At 41.8% G+C, this 13221-nt stretch overlaps 1 protein-coding gene and 1 non-coding gene across 2 annotated transcripts in view; both read left to right on the top strand.

Annotated features, from left to right (window-relative positions):
* Window positions 1–13221, top strand: part of LOC126416282 (SEC14-like protein 2) — a 277374-nt gene that overhangs the window by 18499 nt on the left and 245654 nt on the right. The gene's annotated exons all lie outside the window — the stretch shown is intronic.
* Window positions 6146–6251, top strand: LOC126424628 (U6 spliceosomal RNA). Its single transcript, XR_007576200.1, has one exon. It is a non-coding gene; the product is annotated as a U6 spliceosomal RNA (small nuclear RNA).

The raw sequence follows: 13221 nt of genomic DNA on the forward strand, positions 1-13221 counted from the left end.
CTTGAAAACAGTCGTCAAATGGTTAATCTCGGGACCGAGGTGGTCCTTGTCGGAAATAGTCCTGGCTCTGTGTACTAAAGTATTCAGCATAGCTCTCTTCTGAGACGGATGATGGAAGCTATGGCTATGCAGATGTGAGTCTGTATGGGTTGGCTTCCTGTACACAGAATGGCCCAGTCGTCCATCCGGCTTTCGCTCTACCAACACATCTAAAAAAGGTAACTTCCCTTCCTTCTCTACCTCCAATGTAAATTTTATGTTTGGATGTACACCATTCAGATGTTCGACGAACTGCTGCAGCGTGTCGCTGCCGTGTGGCCAGATTAAAAAAGTATCGTCGACGTATCTGTAGAAGCATGATGGGCGGAGGTGAGCACTGCTCAGGGCTCGTTCTTCAAAGTCCTCCATGAAAAAATTCGCTATTGCTGGTGACAGTGGCGAACCCATGGCTGTTCCATCCGTCATTTCATAATAATTTCCACTGTATAAAAAATAAGTGGTCGTCAAGGTATGCCGGAACAACTTCAAAATTTCTGAGGAGAAATGAGCAGCCAACAGTTGTAATGTGTCATCCACAGGTACTTTGGTGAACAGAGAAACCACGTCGAGGCTGACCATGATATCACTTGGGCCTATCTTCATCTGTTTTATGATATCAACAAACATTTTTGAATTTTTAATATGCTGTGGGCAGTGACCAACTATAGGCGTCAACAATTTAGTTAAGGCATATAAAAGTGGGAACCTCGCTAGTTCACGACAGTCAGTTTAGCCCTGACGACGACCATGGAGGTAGTGGTCGAAAGCTTGGAGATTTATCCTGATTTGACGCGGCATGTACACCGAGAGATTTTTACTCAAGAAATACGTCGCGAAAGACTTCGTAGCCATTACAGCGTGTATGTAAAGCAAGCCTGATTTGCATGCTAATAGTGGCGCTAATAGCGCCACCTTTTTGCGACTGGCCCAAGATTTGAACAGACATCATAATTCAGATATAGAAACACGCCTACCAATTTTCGTTTATGTCGCACAACTCCTTCTTGATATTGCGATTTTTTTTCATCAGTGTGTTTTTCGCAAGCTAATGTATCGTAAGGAGACCCTGTCTGGGGTAGTTCGGCGGTCTAGTACAAACCTTTCCACTTGACGCCAATTCAGCACTTGCGCGTCGATGAACATGAGATGAATTGAAGGGGACAGTACACTAACCCAGTACCCGAGCGAAGAAAATCTCCCACCTGGCTGGGAATCGAAACGGAGACCCCCAGGAGCTAGATGCAGCTACGCCACGAACTACGGCCGCAAGATTTTGAAATCTTCTGATATGCGGCACGAAAACAGTGAGCCAAAATGAGCTGCATTTTCTGGAGACGGTAACTCGAGGTCAGTCACTACAAAAAAAAAGGAAAAAAGGACGCAATCATCCTCCAAGTCACAGCCATGAACTGCAAATAGAGCAGCAAGTAGATAATTTGCTGTCGTTACACTTGAAGTGTCCCGACCTTGATTACAGACAGAAGATGACAAAGAGAAGTGGCCGCCGCCTATAAGTTTCCGTCGAGAGGTGAAAAAGAAAGCAACAAGTATTCGAACCCTCACGGAAAATCCTTTCAGCTTCTCGTCAGGTACCTTCGCTCGAAACAGAAAAAAACAGCCCTGGTATTACTCAACGTTAAGGACTCGTGAAGCACTGTGCAAAAAATATTGCAGGAGTTTTACAGTTCGTGTTGCCGAATACCATTAGACTTATATCGATACTTTGAAAACAACTGTGCAGTTCGTGGAAGAGGGTACTTTCCTACGTGGTTTCTTCCCGTTCTATTAGTTTATGGCGAGCGGGAATAATGAGTAAAGTGCGCTGTTGAATATACACAGGGTCAGTTTGATTCTTGTCTTCCCTATCCCTACGGAAGAGATACGTAAGGGACTGTTGTTCGGTTACTAAACTCTATAATGATGGTTCTAGAAAATTCTTAAGTAAGCTTTCGCGAGATAGTTGGCGAATTTCTTCAAGAGTCCGCCAGTTCAAATTCTTCAAAATTTATGTAACGCTCTCCAGTGACTCAAATAAACTTACGACCTTTCGTGCTGCCCTAATCAGTATATGTTCAGTATCTGTGGTTAGCCCAAAAAGGTCAGAAATTTTCAACGATGGGTTTTTCATCCAGCTTATGGACCACTGTGGGGCAGATTGCACAACTGTACTATTGCGTGGCAATGGAGCAAACGCGCCGGTTGCACTTTTATTTTTATTTTAAATGCCTCGACTGGTCTTCGTGTCATGACGATAGACAAGTAGCCACTGGAGAAGTGGCCTTGAGGGCCGAAACCGGTCGTGGCATTTCAAGGAAAAATAAAACTGCAACTGGTGGGTTCGTTCCCAAGCAAATTCTAGGACGGGTCATACGAGAGTTTTGTAAGAAATCGCTTTTGCTGACTGATCCGATTTCCCCAGTATTCTACCAATCAATCGGTCTGCCACCTGCTTTACCAGTTCTACATTCCCAAACATTTAAGTAAGGTTCCACTCTTTCCACCACTTTATAGTCAAGATATGATTTGACATTTGTACAGTTTTCTTCAGACAGCGCTTCATCACGGATAAGTCATCTGCAAAACATAAACAGTAAGAGTCTTAACACTCTTCCCTGGGGCACTCCCGAAATGACGAGCACCGCCTTTCGAGCATCAACTTCAACTTTTTAATTGATTCGAGGTAAATCCACAATTATGTATACTCGGAAAAAGTACGAAATTCTACACAAAGCTATGCCTCGCCTATCAACGTTGGGGGCGTGTCTGTTGCGAGATATCGCGCATCCTCGAAGCACAGCAGAGGTTTCTGCTGGCGGGCGCACCAGCCATTGTACTCTTAGAGCTTGCGTTTTCCATATTTCCACGAAATTCAAGCATTGTCAATAGTGTCAGAAATTCACAAATACTTAATTCCTTTTTAAAAAGCAAAACATATTTTCAAGTATAATTATCCTCTTCCAAATTGTATTTTCACTCTGGAACAGTGTGCGCCGATGTGAAACTTCATGGCAAACAGTAGTGTTACACGTTTCACAGGCTGATCGCGTAGTACCGCGTAGTACCGCTTGTGGAGATGGTGGTGGACCTTCGTTACTACATACTTGTTGGATACTAAATGATGAAGCATCAACCTGAATATCGGATTGAATAACTACAGGTGAATCAGTGTCAACAACATGTGAAAAATATGTAACTGCCTATAACATCAGAATGTAAGACTGGCACCGGCTTTTGTAATGTCTAACATTTCTTAAAACTGATTCAACATTAAGGAAGGGTGACCTTTTATTTCTCAAAGAAACTCGTGTTCAAACAACAGATTCCAGTGTTTCCACCACTTTGAAATCTGCTGAACTGTAACAGATTAGTTCACTAGCCGTTCATGATTGCTTCGGCATAGTAATGCTAAAAATAATGGTTCTTGTGCTTGAGTATGATAATGTCTGATAGAAACTGGTATCAAAGCCAAATGATTTATCTCGGCAGCTGTAAGTCTTTTCAACATGACTGTCTTTAAATGTGCAACATTGTGGAAATCCACTTGTCGAAATTATATTGTTTCTTGCATTTTGGTAAGCGCCTGGCTAACTGAAAGACAAGAAGATCTGGAGCGAATAACTGTTAGCAAGCACAGACATTGCTAACTGGTTGCGTACCATAGGACTTATATATAAGCGGCAAATCTCTGTTCAAAACTTGGTAGAAAATGAATGCAGTTGTGCCACATCCAAATAGCCTTTTAGAGTGTGCTTTAATGCATAGAAAAAATTACAAGTCATGGTTTGCTTTCACAGGACCACTTTAATTATAATATGGAACATTGCTTGCAGAGCTGTAAAACATAGCGAACTCAGAGTCAAAAATACTGTAGCTGTAAAGCTACCAATTCTTCTTTGGAACGAAAGTAAATATCTCGTTTTACAGAATCGGTTATTGGTGGATAGAAAACAACGTTGAGAAGTAGTAGTCTCTAGTTCTTTAACAGTGTTTGGCAATTAACAGTTTAACCTTACTTATCCGTAGCAACAATGCTTGTCTACTGAAAGTGTCGCCCATTCATCATTACCGCCCTTTGGCTGCAGACCAGCGTAATGATCCCGACTGCGTCCACATGAGGCATCACTTGCTCTTCTTGTACCCATATGAGCTGAACATTGTAACAATTATAGGTTTGACTAGCATGCAATGAGGAACAATATGTATGCTGTTAAGAAAATACTTCTGCTCTTGTATTTCAAGTTAACTGACCTTATTATTTGTCAATTACGTATCGAATGCTATCTAAACATATTGTTCAATCACAGAACGGCAACTCAGGATAATAGACTATACCTAAAGAAAAGTACCTACGTACACCCAAAATTGTCTGTGACATTTTCACCAAGCAGTTAAATAAAGTTAGCGGTCAGAAGCATACATTTAAAATATTGGACAACAAATTCTGGTTGGAATTAAAACAACATTCTTAATATTGCCACCATTCAAATGAAGCTCTTGTAATTACTATAAGGGAGGACAGTGTTATTATAAGAGAGGACAATAAACGACATTATGGAGCGGACTTTACATACTGAAATGTTATGTCAAAGGCATTGGAATGTATCTGTAGACTCTGGTGCAAACTAAACCACTTACAAATTTAGGAAAGCATTGCTTCCCATTGCCACGGTAAAATTGGTGAAGAGGCTCATAGAGGAGCGCTGCAGAACACCATCGAGAAGAATCCGTTAATTATGGTATCACTATAAGCAGTGACGGTCTTAAAGTACGAATTAACCTGCTGCTTGTTACTTACATGCCTCAGGGATCGGGATAAGTAAGTCGTGATGAATCCGTGGGCTCATTCTTGGAGGCTCCTGGTTGGAGCTTCGTTTGTGGTTGACGTACTGATCTACGAAGTCGTGTGGCAAAAGGCAATGTGGCGATGGCGAAGAAGCTCTGCCCACCACATAGTTTCAAAGACCTTGTGAGCCGTCCTGGAGGAACGTTGGAGTCGGGGCGCTCTGACAAGCTTTCTGATCGCCGATGACCGTGGCAAATGAATCACAGACAGTACAGCCCCTCAGTGTAAACATATTACCCTCATCCTCGTGCCACTGAACACAGTCCTTGAGAGTGTTGCATTTTTTTTCCTGCAGTGAACATAAATAATCTAGAGGACAACGTCGCTGTTATCTGTTTGTAACGCCAGATGACTACAGGGAAATGCAGGAAGACCTGTGGACATCTCATAATTGGTACATTAATGGGTCCGTAAATAGGCGAGATTCATTCGAAGAATATTAAGTAATGTAATTCATCCACGAAAGAAGTGATATACAAAACGCTTGTACGGTCAATTCTTGAGTATTCTTCATCATCTGGGGTCTTTATCAAGTTGAATTAATAAACGAGATAGAGAAGGGGTAACACAGAGAGGCATGTTTCATCGTGGGATCGAAAATTAAGCGCAGTGCTCTTACGGAAATGATCAACGAACTCAACTGGCAGATGCTACCATAACGGAGCTGTGCATCACGGAGAAATTCTCTCTTAAGATTCCGAGAGCGTACGTTCCAAGAAGAGACAGAAACATGTTACGTCTTCTCACATACCTATCACGAAAAATACGGAACATGAAAATCAGAGATATTAAATCTGATACCGAGCTTTAACGACAATCATTCTTTTCTCGCGCCATTGGCGAGTGGTGTAGGGGAGAGGGGAAAAGAGCAGAAGTACCATCCGCCACACACCGTAAGGTGCCTGGATGGGTATGAATGTATATATAGATGTACCTGACGGGCTTAAATTTCTCGCAAATCATCGACATGCTTGTAATCCTTAGCAGGAGGATTATTTTGCAACTTTAGTCACCCCTATCGCATTCTCTTAGCCACCACCACTACACCATTATGAGTAGAAACCGTTCACACGAGTACGAATATACGTCTTTTGTCCAGTAGGGAGCCGACAAGCCGGAATTTTCCACAAATGTCGCTCTCACAGACCGTGGGACTGGCTCACCCACTTAAGGCTGATTTCTCAAGGCACCTGTTGCACCTGGTAAGCCTTGAATACTTGGCTAATCTTATTTTATTCATACATCTACATTTTGCGCTCAGTTGTACTCGCTTCGGCTTTACACATACTAAAACTGGAACGATACAGAGCAAATTAGAATGGCCCCTGCGCAACATGACACGCAAAATCGTTGAACGTAGTATAGAGGTAGTCTTTGGCATTCAGAACGCCCTGCCGAAAGGGTTCGACCAAACCACTGCTTAAATTTTTACTAAAAATCTTCAGCAATACCGACCGAAGCTTCTGCCAACGGCCTTGTCAATGAGAGCGCAGGAGCGGATAGATTTCAGGACAAGCTCTTGCCCTTGGCGTGGGAAACTGTCCCTAAAAGGCGGAAGAACCAGCTGTGATCAACAGTATGAGGATGTGGAAAGCAACGGAAACCACTGCATGAAAGACAGACAGTATGTATCCACAGGACATGTGGCCTATGGTGCAAAGAAAGTGTCATGATTATCTCTCCTTTGGAAAACGATTCCGCATTAGTCCCCCATTTGGATCTCGGGAAGGTCACTACAAAGGGGAAGGTAACCATGAGAAAAAGACCGAATAAGCAACGGAAGGATAATACACTACGAATCGGAGCAAGGAATGTCAGATATTTGAACGTTACAGGGAAGCTAGAAAACGTGAAAAGGGAAATGCTAGAAAAACCATAGAAGCGAAATAGAAAGTAGATAACGATTTTTGGTCGGGCGAATATACGGTAATGTCAACAGCGCCAGAAACCGAAATAGTGAGAGTAGGATTTGTTATAAATAGGAAAGCAGAGCAGAGGGAACAGTTCAGTGATAGCGTTGTACTCCTCAGAATCGACAGCATACCAACGCCAACATTAATAGTTCATATATACATGACAATTAGGAAATGAGACATTTAAAGTAGTAGATGAGTTTTGCTATTTGGGGAGAAAAAAAACTGATAATGGTCGAGGTAGGGAGGATATAAAATGTAGACTATCATTGGCAAGAAAAGCGTTTCTGAAGAAGAGAAATTTGTTAACATGGAGTATACATTTAAGTGTCAGGAAGTCTTTTCTGAAAGTATTTGTATGGAGTGTGGCCATGTATGGAAGCGAAACATGGACGATAAATAGTTTAGTCAAGAAGAGAATAGAAGCTTTCAATATGTGATGCTACAGCAGAATGCTGAAGATTAGATGGGTAGATCACGTAACTAATGAGGAGGTACTGAATAGAATAGGGGAGAAGATGAATTTGTGGCATAACCTGTCTAGAAGAAGGGATCGGTTGGTAGGACATGTTCTGAGGCATCAAGGGGTTACCAATTTAGTACTGGAGGGCAGCATCGAGGGTAAAAATCGTAGAGGGAAACCAAGAGATGAATACACCAAACGGATTCAGAAGGATGTAGGGGGTTACTTGAAAATGAAGAAGCTTGCACAGGATAGAGTAGCATGGAGAGCAGCATCAAACCTGTCTCTGGACTGAAGACCACAACAACAACAACATATACATGTCGACGTCACAAGCAGAAGTTGAAGGGATGGAGAAAGCATATGAGGACAGTGAACGGGTAATTCAGTATGTAAGTGGAAATGATAACCTAATTTAGTAATAATGAATACGCTGTACAAAAATCACAAAAGGAGCTGGTATACTAGGAAAAGGCGCGAAGACACTTGAAGAGTCCAGCTGGATTACAGCACGGTCAGACAGAGATTTCGGAATCAGATATTGTATTATGAGGGCTGCACGGGAACTGATGTGATTCCCGATCAACATTTAGTAATGACAAAGAGCGCTGGAACTTACAAGACTCGTTCGGACGAATCAGTGTACGAAGAAGTGGGACACTGAAGTACTGAAGAAGCATGAGATGCGTTTCACGTCCTCTGAGGTTAGATATACTGTGATAATGAGAACAACAACAGTTCAGTTGAAGAGGGATGGACATCTTTAAAAATGGCAGCCATAGAAGCTGGACGGACAAACATAGGTACAAGGAGGATAACTGCGAGGAAACCTAGGATGACAGAAGAAATATTTCAAGTGATCGACGAAAGGAGGTGGTGCAAAAATGTTCAGGAACATATTCCAATAGAAATATTTCACTTAGTAATATAAAAAGTAGGAAGTGCAGGGAAAGTAAGGCAAAATGGCTTCAGCAAAAATGTGAAGAAATTTGAAAAAAAAAAAAAAAGCTCCTCGGAAGGACTGATTCGGCTTACTGTCAAAACTCATTAGAGTAATGCAATTTATGTGCCAACGAGTTCCAAAAATGACGAAGAGATTGATGGAACGTATGGTTAGGTAGGAGCAATTATTTAGATAGCTAAGGAAACTGGAAATTTAAATGTGATGTGGGGCTGGAATTCGGTAGTAGGAAAATAAAGAGAAAGAAACATGCTAGGAGAATATGGACAAGGAAAAAAGGACTAAAAGAACAAGTCATCTGGTAGAATTGCGAACGCTTGGTTAAGAATCACGAAAGAAGTTTATATATAGTTAGAAGAGAAATGGGGACACTGGAAGGTTTCAGATTGATTATATAATAAGGGAGAGATTTCGAAACCAGATTTTTAACTGTAAGTCATTTCAAGCTGCAGATGTGGACTCTCAAGTGATTTACTGATTATGAAATGTACATAAGAAGTGAAGAAATTGCAAAAAGAAGGAAAACAGGGAGATGTGTTCTGTATAAATTGAAGGAACCGAAGACTGTTAAGAGACTGAGGGAGCATTAAGAAACGTTGGTCTGAAACAAATGAAAGGAATACAACAGAAGACGGATCGGTAGCTTAGAGAGATGAAATAGGGAATGCAGCATATAGGATCACATAAAAAAATACAAAGCGTATAAAAAATCTTGGGCTAACTCAAGAGATACCGAATGTAAATGACGAAAAAGAGAAAATATAAAAATTTATCAGATGAAGCAGGAGATTAAATCAGGGTTGAGACAGGGAGATTGTTTATCACCATTGCTATTCAATTGTGCTCTTGAATATGTAATGAGAGAATGGTACAAGGAAAATCCTATGAATATTAAAATTGGAACTAAGAAAGATAAAATAAACCTAAATTGCTTGGGATTTGCTGATGACCTAGCATTACTAGCTAATAATATTCAGGAAGCCACGAAACAAATAACAAGCTTACAAAATATAGCACAAAAATTAGGACTCCAGATATCATTTGAAAAGACTGAAATAATGGTAACAGATCCACTTGTAATTGTTCACATCACAGTGAACAATAGGGAAATTAAAATAGTGAAACAATTTAAATACCTGGGTGAAATTATAACACATAAATTGGACGAGAAATCTGCATGGCGAGCAAGAATTAATAAAATGATAAAAGCTCAAAAACTAACATGGTCTACGTACAATAAAAAATGTCTATCATTTAAAACAAAATTAAAACATTACAAGACGGTGGTTCAACCAGAGGTTACATACGGAAGTGAAACTCTTTTTAAAGTCACCCAGAAAAACAGAATTGACAAAATTTTAAAAGTAGAGAGAAGAATTGCTAGAACATGCATAAATAAGAAATATCAAAAATTTGGGCAATGGCGGATAGTTCCAAATGAAGTGGTACACAGAGAACTGGAGCCCATCACTGATACTATACGAAAGAAAAGGATCTCTTTTTGTGGTCACATTCTGAGGACACCAGAAACCAGATTATCAAGGAAAATTATTGAGAAACTCTGGAATTTGAAACAACAAGGAGGTTGGCTTAAGGAAATAAGAGAGGATATGGAAGAACTGGAAATAACTCTGGATGATTTGCAGAACAAAACGCCAAATTTAAAGAAGTTGAGGGACACAGAAATAAGATTTAAACCAAAAATTGACAAACGACATACAATGAAAAGGGTATTTACAGATAAGGAACGACGAAAAGCATCGGAACGAATGAAGAGATACTGGGCCACTCGGAAGGGGAAAATGCCAAAGAAGAGGACCAGAAATGATTGACTGAAGTGGTCCAATGAGGCCGTAAAAGCAGAAGAAGAAGAAGAAGAAGAAGAAGAAGCAGGAGAAAGGGAATACTGAAGTCTAAAAATGAGATCGATAGGAAGCGGAATATGGCTAAGCAGGAATAGCTAGAGGACAAATGAAAGTCTGCAGAAGCATGCAGAAGTTGGGGAATGATAAACGTCGCGTACAGAAAAATTAAACAGTCGTGTACATAAAAATTATAGAGACCTTTGGAGAAAAGGGAACCAGCTGTACGAATATCAAGAACTCTGATGGCAATCCAGTACTAAGCAAAGAAGGGAAAGCTGGAAGGTAGGAGGAACGTATAGGGATCTATATAAGGGAAATAGACTTAAGACAATATTTTCGAAATAGGTGAAGATGAAATGAGAGATATGATACTGCTAGAAGAATTTGAAAAAGCACTGAAAGATCTAATTGAAAACAAGGCTCCTTGAGAACACGACATTCCTTCGAAATTATTGAGGTACTTGCGACAGAACAGTTCCACCTGGTGTGTAAGATATATGAAGCAGAGAAAAAAAAAACCTGACTTCAAGAAGAATGTAATAACCGCTGTTCCGAAGAAGACATACACCGACAGGTGCGAATATTACCGAACCATCAGTTTAATAAGTCATGGTTGCAAAATATTGACACGAATTATTTACAAAAGAACGGAAAAAGTGGTAGAAGTCAGCCTCAAGGAAGATCATGTCGTATTCCAGAGGCATACAGGAATATTGACCCCATGACGCATTGTTGAATATAAGTAAAAGAAAGGCAAACCCGCGTTTATATCATTTGCAGACTTAGGGAAAGCGTTTGATGATGTCGATTGGAATACATTCTCCTAAATTCTGAAGGTAGCAGGGGTAAGTGACAGAGTGGAAGTTTATATACAGTCTGTACAGAAACACTACTGGCAATTAAAATTGCTACACCACGAAGATGATGTGATGCAGACGCGAAATTTGACCGACAGGAAGAAGATGCTGTGATATGCAAATGATTAGCTTTTCAGAGCATTCACACACGGTTGGCGCCGGTGGCGACACCTACAACGTGCTGACACGAGGAAAGTTCCCAACCGATTTCTCATACACAAACAGCAGTTGACCGGTGTTGCCTGGTGAAACGTTGTTGTGATGCCTCGTGGAAGGAGGAGAAATGTGTACCATCACGTTTCCGACTTTGATAAAAGTCGGATTGTAGCCTATCGCGATTGCGGTTCATCGTATCGCGACATTGCTGCTGGCGTTGATCCAATAACTGCTAGCAGAATATGGAATTGGTGGGTTCAGGAGGGTAATACGGAACGCCATGCTGGATCCCAGCGGCCTCGTATCACTAGCAGTCGAGATGACAGGCATCTTATCCCCATGGCTGTAACGGATCGTGCAGCCACGTCTCGATCCCTGAGTCAACAGATGGGGACGTTTGCAAGACAACAACCACTGCACGAACAGTTCGACGACATTTGCAGCACCATGGACTATCAGCTCGGACATCATGCCTGCTGTTACCCTTGACGCTGCATCACAGACAGGAGCGCCTGCGATGGTGTACTCAACGACGAACCTGGGTGCACGAATGGCAAAACGTCATTTATTCGGATGAATCCAGGTTCTGTTTTCAGCATCATGATGGTCGCATCCGTGATTGGCGACATCGCGGTGAACGCACATTGGAAGCGTGTATTCGTCATCGCCATACTGGCGTATCACCCGGCGTGATGGTATGGGGTGCAATTGGTTACACGTCTCGGTCGCCTCTTGTACGTATTGACGGCACTTTGAACAGTGGACGTTACATTTCAGATGCGTTACGACACGTGGCTCTACCCTTCATTCGATCCCTGCGAAACCCTACATTTCAGCAGCATAATGCACGATCGCATGTTGCAGCTCCTGTAAGGGCCTTTCTGGATACAGAAAACGTTCGATTGCTGCCCTGGACAGCACATTCTCCAGATCTCTCACCAACTGAAAACGTCTGGTCAATGGTGGCCGAGCACCTGGCTCGTCACAATCCGCCCGTCACTAATCTTGATGAACTGTGGTATCGTGTTGAAGCAGCATGAGCAGCTGTACCTCTACACGCCATCCAAGCTCTGTTTGACTCAATGCCCAGGCGTATCAAGACCGTTATTACGGCCAGAGGTGGTTGTTCTGGTACTGATTTCTGAGGATCTATGCACCCAAATTGCGAGAAAATGTAATCACATGTCAGTTCTAGTACAATATATTTGTCCAATGAATACCCATTTGTCATCTGCTTTTCTTCTTGGTGTAGCAATTTTAATGGCCAGTAGTGTAGGAGTGAAAGGGCATGAGAGGAGGCAAGCTGTGGTAGAGAAGGGAGAGAGACAGCTTTGTGACCTATGCCCTATGTCATTCACTCTGTACGTTGAGCTAGCAATTATGGAGAATTTTGAAGAGGAAACTGAAATTCGGGGAGTCACTGTAACTCTATCACAGACGAAAAAGGATTCGAAGATCAGTTGTATAGTATCTTTGAAAAGAGATTATAAGGTTAATATCAACAAAAGTAAAAAAAAAGGAGAATAGAATGTATGCGAATTAAACCAAGCGATGCTGAGGGGCGTCCAGTAATTAATGCAACATATTTCTTTTGAAATGCGGTTGGTTTTATTCAGAATTATTTTATTCAGGATTCCAGTGCTCCACATTATTCCCCACTCTTCTGGCTACAAAATCCTGTTTTTCAACACAACTTCCATTGAATTCGACAGACTTTTGCCACCTTACTAGAGAGCACGTGCACAAGCATGGTACCACTCTACTGGTCGATGTCGGAGCCAACGTACTGCTTCATCACTAACCTCCCCACCATCCATGTACTGCTTCTCACAGAGTGCATCCTTCACTGGCCCAGACAGATGCAAGTCGGAAGGTGCGAGAACTAGCCAATACAGCGGATGAGGAAGAACAGTCCAACGAAGTTTTGTGAAGTCTTCTCGGGTGGGCAGACTTGTGTGAGTCCTTGTGTTGTGATGAAGGGGAAGCTCGTTTGCATTTTTGTGGCGGAAACACGTTGAAGTCGTTCTTTCTTCGGAAGAGAGGTGGCGTGGTGCCACTCAATGGATTACCGTTTTGTTTCCGGTTCGAAGTGATGAATCCATCTAGGCGACGGCCTGTGACGAC

The sequence above is a fragment of the Schistocerca serialis genome, chromosome 1 (genome assembly GCF_023864345.2).
Source record: "Schistocerca serialis cubense isolate TAMUIC-IGC-003099 chromosome 1, iqSchSeri2.2, whole genome shotgun sequence".
NCBI lineage: Eukaryota > Metazoa > Arthropoda > Insecta > Orthoptera > Acrididae > Schistocerca > Schistocerca serialis.